Below are 14,664 nucleotides of genomic sequence, written 5' to 3'. Positions count from 1 at the left end.
GTGCCAGTGTCATATTCCTGGTTTGGTACTGTACTAGACTTATGTAAATGGTAACCATGCGGGAAACAGCGAAGGGTACATGGACCTCTCTGCGCTACCTTTGCAACTTCCTCTGGATCTACAATTATTTCAAAATTAAAAAAAAAATTTACAGGCAGAGGGCATGTCAGGGATATTTCATGGAACCCAAAGCAGAGTGAAACCCCTCCTCCCAAAACAAAAACCAAGAAAGTAACCATGTTCTCTCTCTTTCTCTCCTCCCTCCCTCGCGCCCTCCCTCCCTCCCTCTGCCTCTTTGCTACTTCCTTCCTCTCTCTTTGTAGATCACCATCTCTGCTGTTCCATTGCACATGGCTGCCTCGCAGCCATGAAGGAACCCCTTGCCATTTGGCAGTGCTGGAATCCTTTGTAGTTGAGCCACCTAGAGAAATCCATTAGCTCTCTCCTTGATTCAATTCAAAATTCCCAGGAAAACAAAATCAACCAGCCCCGTCTGGGCCAGGATCCCATGGCTCGTCACATGGCAGTGGGGGTCACACAGCAGCACAGACCTGCCTGCCAGTGTAAACACCTTCACCTTCCCCCACTAAGGCCCTGATCACATGCCACGCCCCTTTCTCCTCCAAGACAGTCTCCAGCTGGTCCAGTCTATGGAGGAATGATACAATCTGCCATCTTTATCCCACCAGATGTAGAACTTTGGGAGAGAGACTGGACAATAACCACAAAGCTCTCATAAAAATGAAGGAAGAAGGGACCTCTAAGATAGCAGCTATGTGTTGGTTGCAGGGTACATGACAAAGCTTGTGGCCGTGGGTGGTGTCTCCGCAGGCTCCTAGAGGAGCTCCTTGTTTAGCTACTCCAGGTTCTGCCCCAGAACATGGCCCTTGTTGGGGTCCTCCAGGGCCACCCCTGGGAGGAAACTGGGGAGGAATTGGCTGTGGGGCATGTGATACCTTCTGAATGGAGTTGGCAGCCTCTGAACTCGGGCCTGGGCTCCCCTCAAAGACTGAGAAGCCCGTGGCGTGGATCTGTGTCTCTCTGTAGACCCCCGTTCCCCAGGCTTGAGGTTTTTCTGGCAGCATAAGGCCTATAAAACCTTAATGGGCAGCCCTTCAATTTAATTTAGGGAGAGTCGATTTGCTGGAAGCCTTTTCTAGACAGCTTCCTAAGCTGGCCAGCCAGAGGCCGGCCATGTCTGGGGGGCTTCTGTTTCTTAGAAGGACACCTGCCGTGTTCTCTGCTTAACGGGTTTCACCTGAGGGCCTAGAGGGCAGCGGGGAGCCTGCCTCCCCTCATCAGCCTGGTGGGGCATCCCAAACCTGGTCCTAACGTGTGCGGCCCGGTGGCAGGCATCACCACCTCCGTCCTGCAAGAAGAGGACGCAGGAGACCGACTTGGAAAAAGCATCAGATCAAGGGTTCAGGGTCCCCAACACCCCTGGTGCTGTCCTTGTCCCAATGGCGAGGCCTCACCCTTTCATAATTGATGCCACATTCAGTTCTCAATGTAGGTGGCTGCACAGTGCTGGGTGCTGCATCTCAGTAAGTCCTGTGATGAATTTCGAGAAGGAGCTCCAAGTGCTCTCAGCTCCTGTACTATATAAGCAGAAGGGGATACCAGGAGCAGAGTTGCATAACTGACCCTTTTTCCCCTATGTACTTTAAGCCAGGCAGCCTCAGACTGGTCCTTGTCTCCTGTAACCTTACAGAAGCCCCAGGGAGGAGCCAGCACAGTGGGACATCCTAAAGCCTCAGCCTCAGGAGGAAAATGTCCTAAATCCTCAAAGTAACTGACTAATTTCCCCAGCCGTCTCAGTCTGTGTGTGTTCCACAAACATTCCCCCTCCCCCTCCTGGAAAGGTGGAATCCTTATTGTACCCAAGGCCAGAAATGGTTCCAGTTATATGCCTCTTCATTTCCTAGTAGCAGGTTGCATGTTATTCAAAGTCTTTTGGCTGCAAATTAACAGGAAACGGTTCCAAATTACCTCAAGCAAAACAAGGAAGTTCATTCAAGTTTACAAGGGAGCTCACGGAGAAACCAACACAAAAGGACGGCTGGGCGGGAAGCCAACAGAATCTGGGCCTCTCTCTCCCCCTCGGTCCCTCCCCCACGCCCCTCCCTCTCTTAATTGGGCGAGCCTCCAGCCCCCAGCACCACGTGGTCACTCCTGTCCACCTCTGTATCTGTCCACAAATCTATTTCCGTCCATCTCCATGACAGACTCTCTGCTTTCTGAGCACCGGTCATCCCATGTTTCTAGGGGTGACAGAGAGACAGACTAACCCTCTTTCAACCCAATTTCAAATGTCCAGGCAAGAGAACCCATCTGGCCCAATTTCAGTCAGTGTGTGTGTCCGATGGCAAAGATTTTGGCCAGGGGGTGGGTTGCATAGCAAGTGCGCGTCTGCCTGGAGTAAAGGTACTTCCTCAGCGTGGGCAGTAAGGAGAGCTGAGCAGACATCCCACGGGATACTCCATCAGGGTTAGTGATTAATAATAAGACAGCAATACTGTGCTCACTGCCTTTGAACAAAGGGTAATTGCCAGCGGCAGAACACTTGACTCCTGTTGGGCAAAAGGAGAAAAGCTGGGGATGGGAAAAGTATTTGCATATCTTGGACTCTAGCACTACAGCTGTCTTTTCTTCAGTGCAGAATTTCCAAGGGCCCAACCTGCCAGAGAGGGAGCTAACAAGTGATGTTTCAAACACAGGGTGTCTGAAGGGTTGGTGGCTGGGAGATGAGGGGGCCACCTGTCCCCTCAGCCAAGGTCATGGCTAGCCAGCCATGGAGCTCCGTCGGCTGCTGCATCTACTCTGTGTGTGGACAGTGCTAGAACCAGGAAGCTGGAATGACTTTTGAGTCCTCCTGGCACGTTCCCTCTTTGCCCCACTCAGGGACACAGAGAGAACAATGGGGAAAGAGCCAGCATGCTCTTTCCTACAGAATTTAGGTTTAAGGGACTTAGAACACTGTACAGATAGGTTTAAAAGGAGGGCAGAATAGGAAGAAACACACACAATCCTACCACCATGACAAAAAGCTGCAGTGATTTTCATTCACCACGTAGGTTAGGACCTGCCTAGTTCTGCTCAGTGGCTTCAAAACCATTTTAGATCAATGAACGAGCCAAATTCAAGCCAAGTAATCTTGGAGCTGTATTAGCCCATGAAAAATCAATTTGCATCCAAAGGTCCAAGGAAATTAGAAATGCCCATACGCAAAATGCCAATGGCATTTTTAAATCCGAAATAAATAAGACATCAGAGGAACATGGAAACATAAATGGAAGAAGAGGGGAGGAGGCAGAGATTTTGAGCTAATTAGAACATATAGTCAAAAAAGATTTTATTTCAGTGTGTTTACTTTCTAGAGAGAATGAATATTGGCTAGCCTGTTAGAAGGAAACAGCTCACATTTTAAATGAATTTTCTTGTTTTCTGGCAAGAAATTGGCTGCTTCTTATCTAGACAGCTTTTTGTTGATTAAACTTGAAGTGTCCTGTGTGACTCCATTTATAGGAAGCTCGAGGAAAGATTTCTGCAGTGATAGCAGACAGGTCAGGGGCTGCCTGTGGCTGGGTGGGGAGAGGATTATTTGGGGAGGGGCACAGGGAACTGTGGGGTGATGGAAATGTTCCAGATCTTGATTGTGGTAGTGATTTTTATATATTTACCAAATATATATTTATATATATATATTTATGTATTTAACAAAATTCACTGAACTTAAAATGAGTTTATTTTATTGTTGGTAAATTGCATCTCAATAAAGTTGATTAAAAAAAAAACCCACTGCTTGGAAATAGAGAAAAAAGAAATTATAAGGGAAGAGTGTCTATCCCCCAAAGCTGGGGCATTGATGGGTATTGCACCTCTCTCTCTCCACAAAGGAAAGTAGATAGAAGGAGGTTCAAGAGAGACTCTTGAAGGAGACAGCGGTTGGTTTGCTTTTGGGTGGGAGAACATGGTTTCGCTAGGAGGCCGGGAGTGAGAAGGGCACGTAAGGCAGAGAAATGAGCATGTGTAAGGCACTGGCTTTACTGAGTGATGTATTCAGTGAACTATAATAGTAAAATCATCACGAAGTTGAACACGCAAGACCTGTGAAAGGCAACCAATTGTTCATGGATGAAAACCCTGGCAAATTCCTGATTTCCTGCGTACACTCTTCTCAGTTCCCAAAGCAGCCTCATCAGTAATTAGTACATGTCATCAACACTTCCAACTTTGTTAGAACTTACCACTCGCCCCGTACTCCTGCCTGGGGAGTGTTTGGGGCTATGGTCAGCTCCTTCTCCATCCCTCTGTTCTGCTTTCTTCCCCTCCTGACAGAATGGGGGTGAAGGGAGAGGAGAGTGGGGAAAGTAGGGTCTTCTGAGGATGCCTCAGTCCTGATAATGAATTGCTGCCCTCTGGGCCTCAAAGGTTTTTAGAGACGACTTTTCCCCTGGAGCACTTTGGAGGATTCTTCAAAGAGACCCCCCACACCCCACTTCTGGCCTTTCTCACTTGCAGGTGGGCCGGTGGGTTCCTCTCTAGCTGATTGCCTCATGCTCTAGCAGCCCCTGAGCAGGGGAGGTACACACCAGCTTCTTTATGTTGGGTTGGCGCATCTCTGCCCGCCAGGTGGCACCCTTGCGCAGAAGCTAAGCTTGTCGCGGCCACATCTGGTCCTCAGGAGGTTCACTGACAGCCTTTCTTCCAACAAACCTATGGCACAGGCTGCCCCGTACGCAGCCGCCTCTCTCTACTCTGCCACCAGAGCAGGTAATGTTCCAGTCTGATTCCTTAAACGCCAGTCAGATGCCAGCCACTGTGACCTCTGAGCTCCAGAGGTCATATCGAAAGTATTCCAGGTGGTCCTGGTGAAATTCCTTGCCTTAGTCATGGGGCAAGAGAATGGCATAGCCTTCATTCCATGTGGTGGTGGAAGCACCAGATGGGGCGCTGGGGGGATTGGAGGGGAAGTGAGACCCATAGCACCCCAACAACACTCCTCAGGGAAATTCTTCCATCAATCCCAGCCCTGCCCTTGGTTTCCCAACTTCTCTTATAGGTTGGGAAAGAGGGAGGTCAGCTGAGGTTTGCAAAACAGGCTGTCAGTCGCTTCCCATACCCTGCAGCATATCCTACTCCTCACTTCAGAATGTGGGAGTGATTGGTCCTATTTTCCTGGCATCTCAGCCTGAAACAGGACCCGCATCAGCTGCTACATTCTGATTCCTACAGGGGTCCTTGACTCGGCGAGGCTCTTGACATAGATCATCTCGTTTAATTTTCACAGTAAACCTGTATGTTGTAAACCTATATACTGGGAATGACTATTACCATTCTACAGATGAGGAAACTGAGTCTCAGGGAGGTTATCTGACTTTCGGGGAGGTTATCTGATTTGGCCAAGGTCACACTGCTACCTACAGGAGCTGAATGATGAATCCACGTTTTCTTTTTTAAAATTAATTAATTTAATTTTTATTGAGGCCTATTGGGGAACTGTGTTTCTCCAGGGCCCATTAGCTCCAAGTTGTTGTCCTTCAATCTAGTTGTGGAGGGCGCAGCTCAGCTCCAAGTCCAGTCACTGTTTTCAATCTTAGTTGCAGGGGAGACAGCCCACCATCCCATGCAGGAATTGAACCGGAAACCTTGTTAGGAGCTCGCGCTCTAACCAACTGAGCCATCCAGGCACTCCCAGGTTTTCTTGTTCTAGGATTCCATGCTGCGCTGGACCCAGGTGTAAATACTCTATGTAGGTTGATATCATGGCAACAAAATCCATGAATCCAAAAGACTTTAAGGAGTTTAGAACCAGACAGTGCAGGTGTGACCCCATCCTCCTTCCATCCCCACACTCTCCTGCTGCTCCCTCCTTCCTCATTATGGGACACCGCCTGCCTTCCCCATCCCACCCCACTCCTCTCTGGCCTCAGGTAGAATGTTGACACTAAATGTTCACAATATATTTTACTTACCTGTCTCTCCACTAGACTATGAGCTTCTTACAGACAAGTACTTATTAGCCTTTCATTCTCTACAAGGATCTCAGCACCTGGCTGAGTCTCAAAAACTGGAATTATGGAAAGGCATGAAAAAAACATGAATAAATGACAGGGAATGAACTGGCCTTGCAAACCCCAATCTTTGCACAAGAATTTGGTTGTAGAACTTGATGCAGAAGGGGGCCTAGATGTTCTCCGGGATAGAGAGAGGAAGTGGGGATTCAATCTCCCAGCCTGTAAGATGAGAAGGTTGAGCTGGGTCATTTCTAAGGCTCCTTAATGGGGCATTACCGTGATTCTTAACGTATCTGGGGAGAAGAAAGAAGTCAGATAGTGCACTGTCTCCATCTGCTCCCTTCTTTCCTTGGACTGGGCAGTGCATTTCAACAGAAACACATGTGAAGGTGTTGGGGATTAACCTAGCAGGCTGTGAGCCCAGAATATACCAGAAACATCCCAGGGAGAGAGAAACAAAGATGGGAACTTTTGGGGACAGAGGCAGTAAATGGTTGCATTCCAAAGCAACGAAAGCAAATTGTTATTACTTTATGGGTTATGTGTTTCAAGTTTGGAACAACTATCTCCCAGATGAGTTGATAGAACCCAACCCGTTGTCATTTAAGGTCGGCCTTCGTGGACTCTGAGGAAGGCTATACAGAAATAGAAGGGGGAGCCCAATGGGCCAAAAGGGAATAGGACCCATCTCACAGCTCTTGCACAGAGGGCTTGTCATTGTGTCACGTTGCCATTTCTCTAACAGCTGATCTAGAAATGGAGAGAGTGGAAGGCACTGCCAACCAACCTCATGTTAATGTTCAGAAAACAACACGGCCCTCTCGGGGCCTTTGTCTCAGCCAGAATCTCAGCTCTCCAGCCTGGGCCTTCCTTTGCCTGTGGGCACCATCTCTGCCTGGAGAGAGAGTTGCTGGTAACAGGTCCAGTGAATGCCGTCCCCGGGGGAAGGAGGACTCAGGTCACATTGAGCATGACATTATCCTGGTGGCTGAGGCTCTGAGGACTCCAATGATGCCCTCAGCGCCTCAGGGACACCTGGGCTTGACCTGCTGGGACCACAGGTGGCTGCAGCTCTTGATGTGATGAGCACCACAGCTGTGGAAATGAGGCCACTATTGGCATCCTTTTCTCATACAGAGAATGACCTCACTGCGCTGGGACTTGGGGAAAGAGAAAGAGGAGGATACCTGCTCCTAATCATACCTTGACCCGCCTTTATAACCTTCAATGGCTCCCAGCACCCACAGGAAAAAGTTCAAACCTCGCTGTGTCCCGGAGGCCCACTGTGGACACCACTCTCCCTTCCTGTGCCCCACCCCTGCCACACACACACACACACACACAAACAGACCCACTCTACACGTTACTCCTTTTCAAGCTGCAACAAAATACAATTGGTGACCCAAAGAAGCCATATCATGCCAGCCACCCACCTGTGAACAATACCAGTGTCCTTCCTCAGGGCTGGACTGACTTCCCATCACCTCTTTGGCTACTTCATGCTCATCTTTTAAGTACCAGCACATATGTCATCTCCTCTGGGAGGCTTTCCCCGACTCAGGAAACAGTCATTCTCACCCCTGTGTTTCCCACAGCACATCTCGGAGACAATGATTAAGAACAGCTAACATAAGAGCTGAACACAAATCCAGCATTTGTAGCCTGTTGAGACCACCCTTTGTGTTTGCCACTTGTGGGGGGTGCTCTGCTGTGGTCTGAAACTGACCTCCAAGTATGTTGTTTCTGGGACCTCTTGGGAGAGGTTCCAGTACAGGCCCAGGTTACCCACTGCCTGTGACTGGCCAGGGGCTAAAAAATATAGCCCCTGTAGGATCTACAAAGTGATTGTGGTTATTTGCTGCCTGTGCTAAACCTGGAGGCAAGTGGAAGAGGTCACTCTGTGAACCGAGAATGGCTGCCACAAGCACCAGGCCTGGGGTAACGCCACAAAAAGGTAGGGCATGCAGAGGCCTGCTGCCCCCTGCCAGCCCCCTTAAGTTTCAGCCACTAATAAAGCCTTGTGCAGTCTGCGAGTTAACTGAGTCAGGGTCTCAGGGAGTCACTGGAGTGGGAAGAGTTGTGGTCACCAGGTTAATGTAGACTCTGGTTTGGTGCCAGTGCTGAGCCTGGAGTGACTCAGCAAAAGTCTCAGAGCGCCCCGAAGCCAGTCACTGCCTGCCTAGGGCCCATGGACTCATAGTTTTTCAAGAAAAAGTGCAATGCGGGTCTGGCTGCTCATGGAGAATGTGCCTCAGGTGGTGTGAGAGTTGGGTGGGGCGGGGTCCCACCTGAGTCAACAGGGCGGAGCAGCGGAGCTCATTGGGTCAATCAGATTCAGATTTGGCCTGAAGTGTAGGCTCAACATAGGAAAGATGGCGCCTGCCTGCCTGCTGCCTGGGAAGAGAACACCTCACTGGGGAAATGCTGACTGTCCTCCATTCCTCCTCCTGAAGCCACATTCCTCAGTCTGCCCCATATGTCTTTGAGGCTCCCTGAGTAACCATCCCTCCACTGGAGCTCAAGGTGAGTGCCTGCAAGTGAGTGAGTCTGCGCGTGGGCTGTTTAAGAGGACGTCTGGGTTTCCCACAGCCTTCCGACCCACCCAAACAGATGGGATCCACACTGTTTTTCACAGCTAGTTGTTGGGGCTCTCCTTCCTGGAACCAGTACTCTGGGGTGAGGAGCCCGGTGTGGGCGGCTGGGGTCCTTCGCTCCTCAGGGGGGAACCTTCGCTACTGAAGTATCCCTCCTGATTCTCAACCACCACAGGGAGGTTTGTGTCCTGTTCCATGTCTCTGCTCCACCTACTAGTCTCAATATGGCTTTTCCTTTATATATTTAGTTACAGGACTTCTGTTCAGCTAGATTTCAGATTGTTCTCCAAGTTGATTGCTCTGTAATTTAGTTGTAATTTAATTTTAATGTATTCATAGAAGGATGCAGGCACAGTGTTTATTTACTCCGCCATCTTGGATCTCTCTCCTCATCACTTTATTTTTTTAGATTTTTTTTTTTTGAATTGGGGAAGGGCAGGCAACAAGACTTTAGTGGGGAACAGTGTATTTCTGGGACTTTTTCAAATCAAGTTGTTGTCCTTTTAGTCTTAGCTCAGTTTCAGGTCCAGTTGCCGTTGCTAGTTGCAGGGGGCGCAGCCCACCATCCCTTGCGGGAGTCAAACCAACAACCTGGTGGTTGAGAGGACGCGTTCCAACCAACTGGGCCCTCCGGGAGGCAGTTCAGCTCAAGGTGCTGTGTTCAATCTTAGTTGTGGGGGTCGCAGTCCACCATCCCACCTCATTACTTTCTTAATGACTTCTTTTGATGAGCAGAACGTCTAATTCTGGATGTAGTCAGGTTTATCAATTTCTTCATATGCTTTATTTCCCTAAACCATCTCATGAAAATATTTACATATTTTATCTTCTGGAATTGTTATTTGTCTTTCATATTTGGACCTATAATCTACCCAATATTATTTTTATAAACCATATGGAATTTTGACTGGGATTGTGCTGCATCTATAAACCAATTGGGAAAGAACTGACATTTTAGTAATATTGAATATTACAATCCACAGACATAGTATATCTCTCATTTATTTAAGCCTTCTTTACTTTTTCTGATAATTTTCTGTGTAGTCTTGCAAATATTGTTCTATTTATTCCTATTTAATTTTTCAATGTTATTGAAAAATATTTTATTGAAAACACCTTTTGTTGAATTTTATATTCTAGTTTCTTGCTAGACTCATTTATTTTTTCAAGTTTTGTTCATATAAGCACTTTTTGAATATTTATTGATTTAAGTTTTACTCACTGAGGATTTCAATTTGTCCATTTTTAATGAATGTATTGTTGATTCATTTTTATTTCTTTTTATTACTTATTCATTTTTATTAGTTTCAGGTGTACAAAACAACGTAATGATTACACATTTACACCCTCACAGAGTGATAACCCCAACAAGTCTACTACCCATCTGACACTGTACATAGCTATTACAACACCATTGATTATATTCTCTATACTGTACTTTACATCCCATGACCATATATATATATATATATATATATATATATATATATATATATATATATATATATATAATTATGTTGCCATTATATAGTTGACATTCAATATTATTTTATATTCATTTCAGACATACACTGCAGTGGTTAGGCATTTATATAATTTATGAAGTGGTCCCCCCGATAAGCCTAATACCCATCTGACACCCTACATAGTCTTTACAACATTATTGACTATATTCCCCATACTGTATTTCACACCCCTGTGACTATTTTGTGACTACCAATTTGTACTTCCTAATCCCTTCACCTTTTTCATCCATCCCTCAACATTCCTCCCATCTAGCAACCATCAATTTGTTCTCTGTATTTATGAGCCTATTTCTGTTTTATCTGTTCATTTATTGAGTTCTTTAAATTTCACATATAAGTGAGATCATATGGTATTTGTCTTTTTCAATCTGACTTATTTTATTTAGCATAATATTCTCTGGGTTCATCCATGTTGTTGCAAATTGTAAGATTTCATTCTTTTTTATTGCAGAGTAATATTCCATTGTATAAGTGTACCACCTTTTTGGTATCCAAAGGTGGTACATTTAGATGATGTATCCAATCATCTATTGATGGGCATTTTGATTGTTTCCATATCTTCACTACTGTGAATAACGTTGCAATAAACATAGGGGTGTATATATTTTTTCGAATCAGTGTTTTGGATTTCTTTGGATAAATACCCAGGAGTGGAATTGCTGGGTCATAAGGTAGTTTTATTTTTAAATTTTTGAGGAACCTTCACACTGTTTTCCATAGTGGCTGCACCAATTTGCAATTCCACCAACAGTGCACGAGGGTTCTCTTTTCTCCATGTCCTCGCCAAAACTTGTCGTTTGTTGATTTTTTGATACTAGTCTTTCTGACAGGGGGCAGGTGGTATCTCATTGTGGTTTTTATTTGCAATTCTCTGAGAATTCGTGACATTGAGCAACTTTTCATGTCTATTGGCCACCTGTATGTCCTCTTTGGAGAAATGTCTGTTCAGATCCTCCATCCATTTTTTAATTGGATTTTGCAGGGAGGGGGTTGGTGTTGATTGTATGAGTTTTTAAATAAATTTTGGATATTAACCCCTTATCAGATGTATCATTGGCAAATATTTTCTCCCATTCAGTAGGATGTGTTTTTGTTTTGTTGATGGTTTCATTTGCTGTGAATAAACTTTTTAGTTTGATATAGTCCCATTTGTTTATTTTTTCTTTTGTTTCCCTTGCCTGAGGTGATATATCAGTAAAAATATTACTAAGGGTAATGTCTGAGAGTATACTTTGTGTATTTTCTTCTAGGAATTTTATGGTTTCGGGTCTTACATTTAAGTCCTTAATCTATTTTGATTTTATTACATATGGCATAAGAAGGTGGTCCAGTTTATTTATTAAATAGACTGTCGTTACCCCAGTATAAGTTCTTGCTTCCTTTGTCATAGATGAAGTGACCGTATAGGCATGGATTTATTTCTGGGCTCTCTCTTCTGTTCCATTGATCTGTGTGTCTGTTTTTATGCCAATATCATGCTGTTTTGATCACTATGGCCTTGTAGTAGAATTTGATATCAGGTAGTGTGATACTAGACTCATTTCTTAACAATTTATATGTAGATTGTTTTGATTTGCCTACACAAATAATTGTATCATCTGCAAATTTTGACACTTTTATTTTTTTCAATCCTTATACCTTTTGTTTCTTTATTTTGCCTTAATGCATTGGCTAGGGTCTCCAAAAAGATGGTGAACAAAGGTTATTGTGGACATCCTTGTCTTATTCCTGATTTCAAGGAAAATATTTCAACATTTCACTATTAGGCATATTGTTTTCTCTAAATTTTTTTATATGCTCCTATTCCAATTCAGAAAGTTTTCTTCTATTTCTAGCTTTCAATTTTTTAATGAATTGTTCTTGAATTTTGTCAGATGACTTTTCTGCTTCTACTGAGATGATGACATACTTTCTTCTCTTGATAATGTGATAAAATAATTGACTGATGTTTGAACTTTAAAAATAACGCCTGAAATAAATTCTTGAAATAAGCTTAACTTGGTTATATAATGTTTTAAATGCTTTGAAATTTGAATCACTGTTTGTTTTAGGACTTTTGTGTAGGATCTTTGGCTTTCAAAATATTGGTCTATAATTATCTTTCTTACAGTCCCTCTGAGGTTTTGATCTGTAATGCCAATTTCATAAAATGAGTTGGGGAGTGTTAGTTATGTTTTCTAATAAAACTAAAGATAACAACTACTAAAACTAAAAATAACATAAGTACTTACCAAGTTTCTAGAGGGAAGAAATGCAAAAATACGTTTTACAGAGCAAAATGTGGGGTATGTATGAAACTAAGAAGTGTAAATCACATAAAACAGGGTGAAAATAGAAGTACGTTTCAGATTTTTCTATTAAAAACAACATCTGAAAAACCTCACGTCACTGTTTTAATATAAGAATATCTAAAAAATTACTCAGAAAGTTAAAACTAAAAGGATAGAACAACATATAGTAGACAAATAGACACAAAAATAATGAGTAGCAATATTATGTCAGATAAAATATAATTTAAGGGGAAACAGTGCATTGGTTATTTATTACTGTAAAAAATATTACTTCAAAGCTTAAGATGACAAACATTATCAGACACAGTTTCTGGAGGTCAATACCCAGCAGTGGCTTGGCTGGGTGGTTCTGGCTCTGGGTCTCTCATGGGGTTGTAGCCAAGATGTTGGCTGGGGCTGTGGTCATATGAAGGTTTGATGGGCTGGAGGATCTGCTTCCAGAATGTTCTCAAGACACAGCAGAGCAAGTGAAACAAGAGGGGAAGAGCAGCCACAATGGATGTGGAAGCCTCTTTGTATGACCTACTTTCCCAAGTTACATCCCATCACTTCTGCTTCATTCTATCCCTTAGAATTGACTTGCTAAATTGAGCCTACACTGAGAGAGGAATTAGATCCTTCTTGTCAAAGACAGAACATCAATTAATTTATGAACATAGTTTTAAAACCCTCACATGAAGCACAGAATACTTAAAAAAGATGATTATATACAAAACCACAAAGAAAGCATCAATCATTACAAACAGAAGTTATACAGGCTGTGTTCTTTGACTTCAGTAAATGAAAACAACTTAACCAAAGTTTATATTATAAAGATAACCACTAGACCAAAAATACAAACCTTCCAAATTATCAGAAGAAACACATGCAGGCACACAAACACAGACACATAGTAAAATACTAAAACTCCAGAAGAAACAATAAAAACAGAATTGATAATATAAATTTGATGACAGAATTAAGTTTAAACTTATCTGTCATGCTAATTATTGCAAGTGGACTAAACTTGCTTGATAAAAGGAATCAGCTATGTGTGAGTTATGTGTAAGGATTATACCATTATTTGTAATGGCAAATATTAGAGGAAGCCTTAGTTTCTCTCACAAATGAGATGGTTAAGTAAATTGTAAGTTCCATACATTGCGACAACATACAGCTCTTAAAAAGAATGAGGTAACTCTCTACATATTAACAAGACATAATCTTCAAAGTGCATCATATTTTTAAAAAGCAAGATAAAAGATATTTATATTCTGTGATAATATAGTGGTTTGGAAAAGAAAAATAACATGTGTATTTTTAGTATGATTCTGGAAAGATCCATAATAAACCAGCAATGCTGCTTGCTTATAGGAACAGGAGGAAGACGGTTAGAGGCAGAGAGGAGAGAGAAACTTGCCTTGTACTGTCTGTCTTCCTTTTGAATTTTTATCCAAGTGAAGTTGTATCCAAGTGAATATTACCAATTAAAATTTTTTTATTAAAGCAATTTTAATAAAGCTTTAATTAAAACTTTAATTATTTTAACTAAAATAATTAACATTTTAAAATTTAATACAGCAAAGAATAGACGAATTGAATTGATAATAATTATGTAAGATAATTATCTAAGATATTTTTTAAGTGGTCGAAGAATTACCTCCAGTTATGGCTCTGGTTCTTTAAACTTTCCAGGAACATACTACATAAAAATGAATCCACAGCACAGAAAAAAATAGGAAAGCTGCCCAGATGCACTACGAAAGTAACAGAACACTGAAACAAAAACCTGACAAAAATAGCATTAAAAAATAACTATACACCCACTTATGTACCTATGGAAATAGGTTCAAGAAAATACTGTCAAGTTGACATTAAAGATCTTGCAAACGGATTAGAAATTGACAAACATCCTGATATAAAATGGGCAGAGAAGACATAATTAAGAAAAGAAACATGAGGCATTCGATACATAAAAACATCGTCAACATTACTAGTAATGAAGGAAATGGGGACAAAAAGATTTAAGAGCTATCGTTTTGTTCTAGATTATGAAAAGATGTTAAAGATTGGAAACACCCACGTTGGTTTAGGGTATGAAGAATTGGACACTCATAGACTGTTTACAACATTTCTGGAGAGCAATCTGGCAACATGTATTTTAATCTTTGACACAGGAATTTTGCTCCTAGAAATTTATCCTAAGGAATGAATTGCTTGAGGGTCCTACAATACAACGTATATACAATAATGTTCA

Source organism: Rhinolophus hipposideros (assembly GCF_964194185.1).
Source record: "Rhinolophus hipposideros genome assembly, chromosome: 16".
NCBI lineage: Eukaryota > Metazoa > Chordata > Mammalia > Chiroptera > Rhinolophidae > Rhinolophus > Rhinolophus hipposideros.
Note: the sequence above shows the minus strand (reverse complement) of the source record.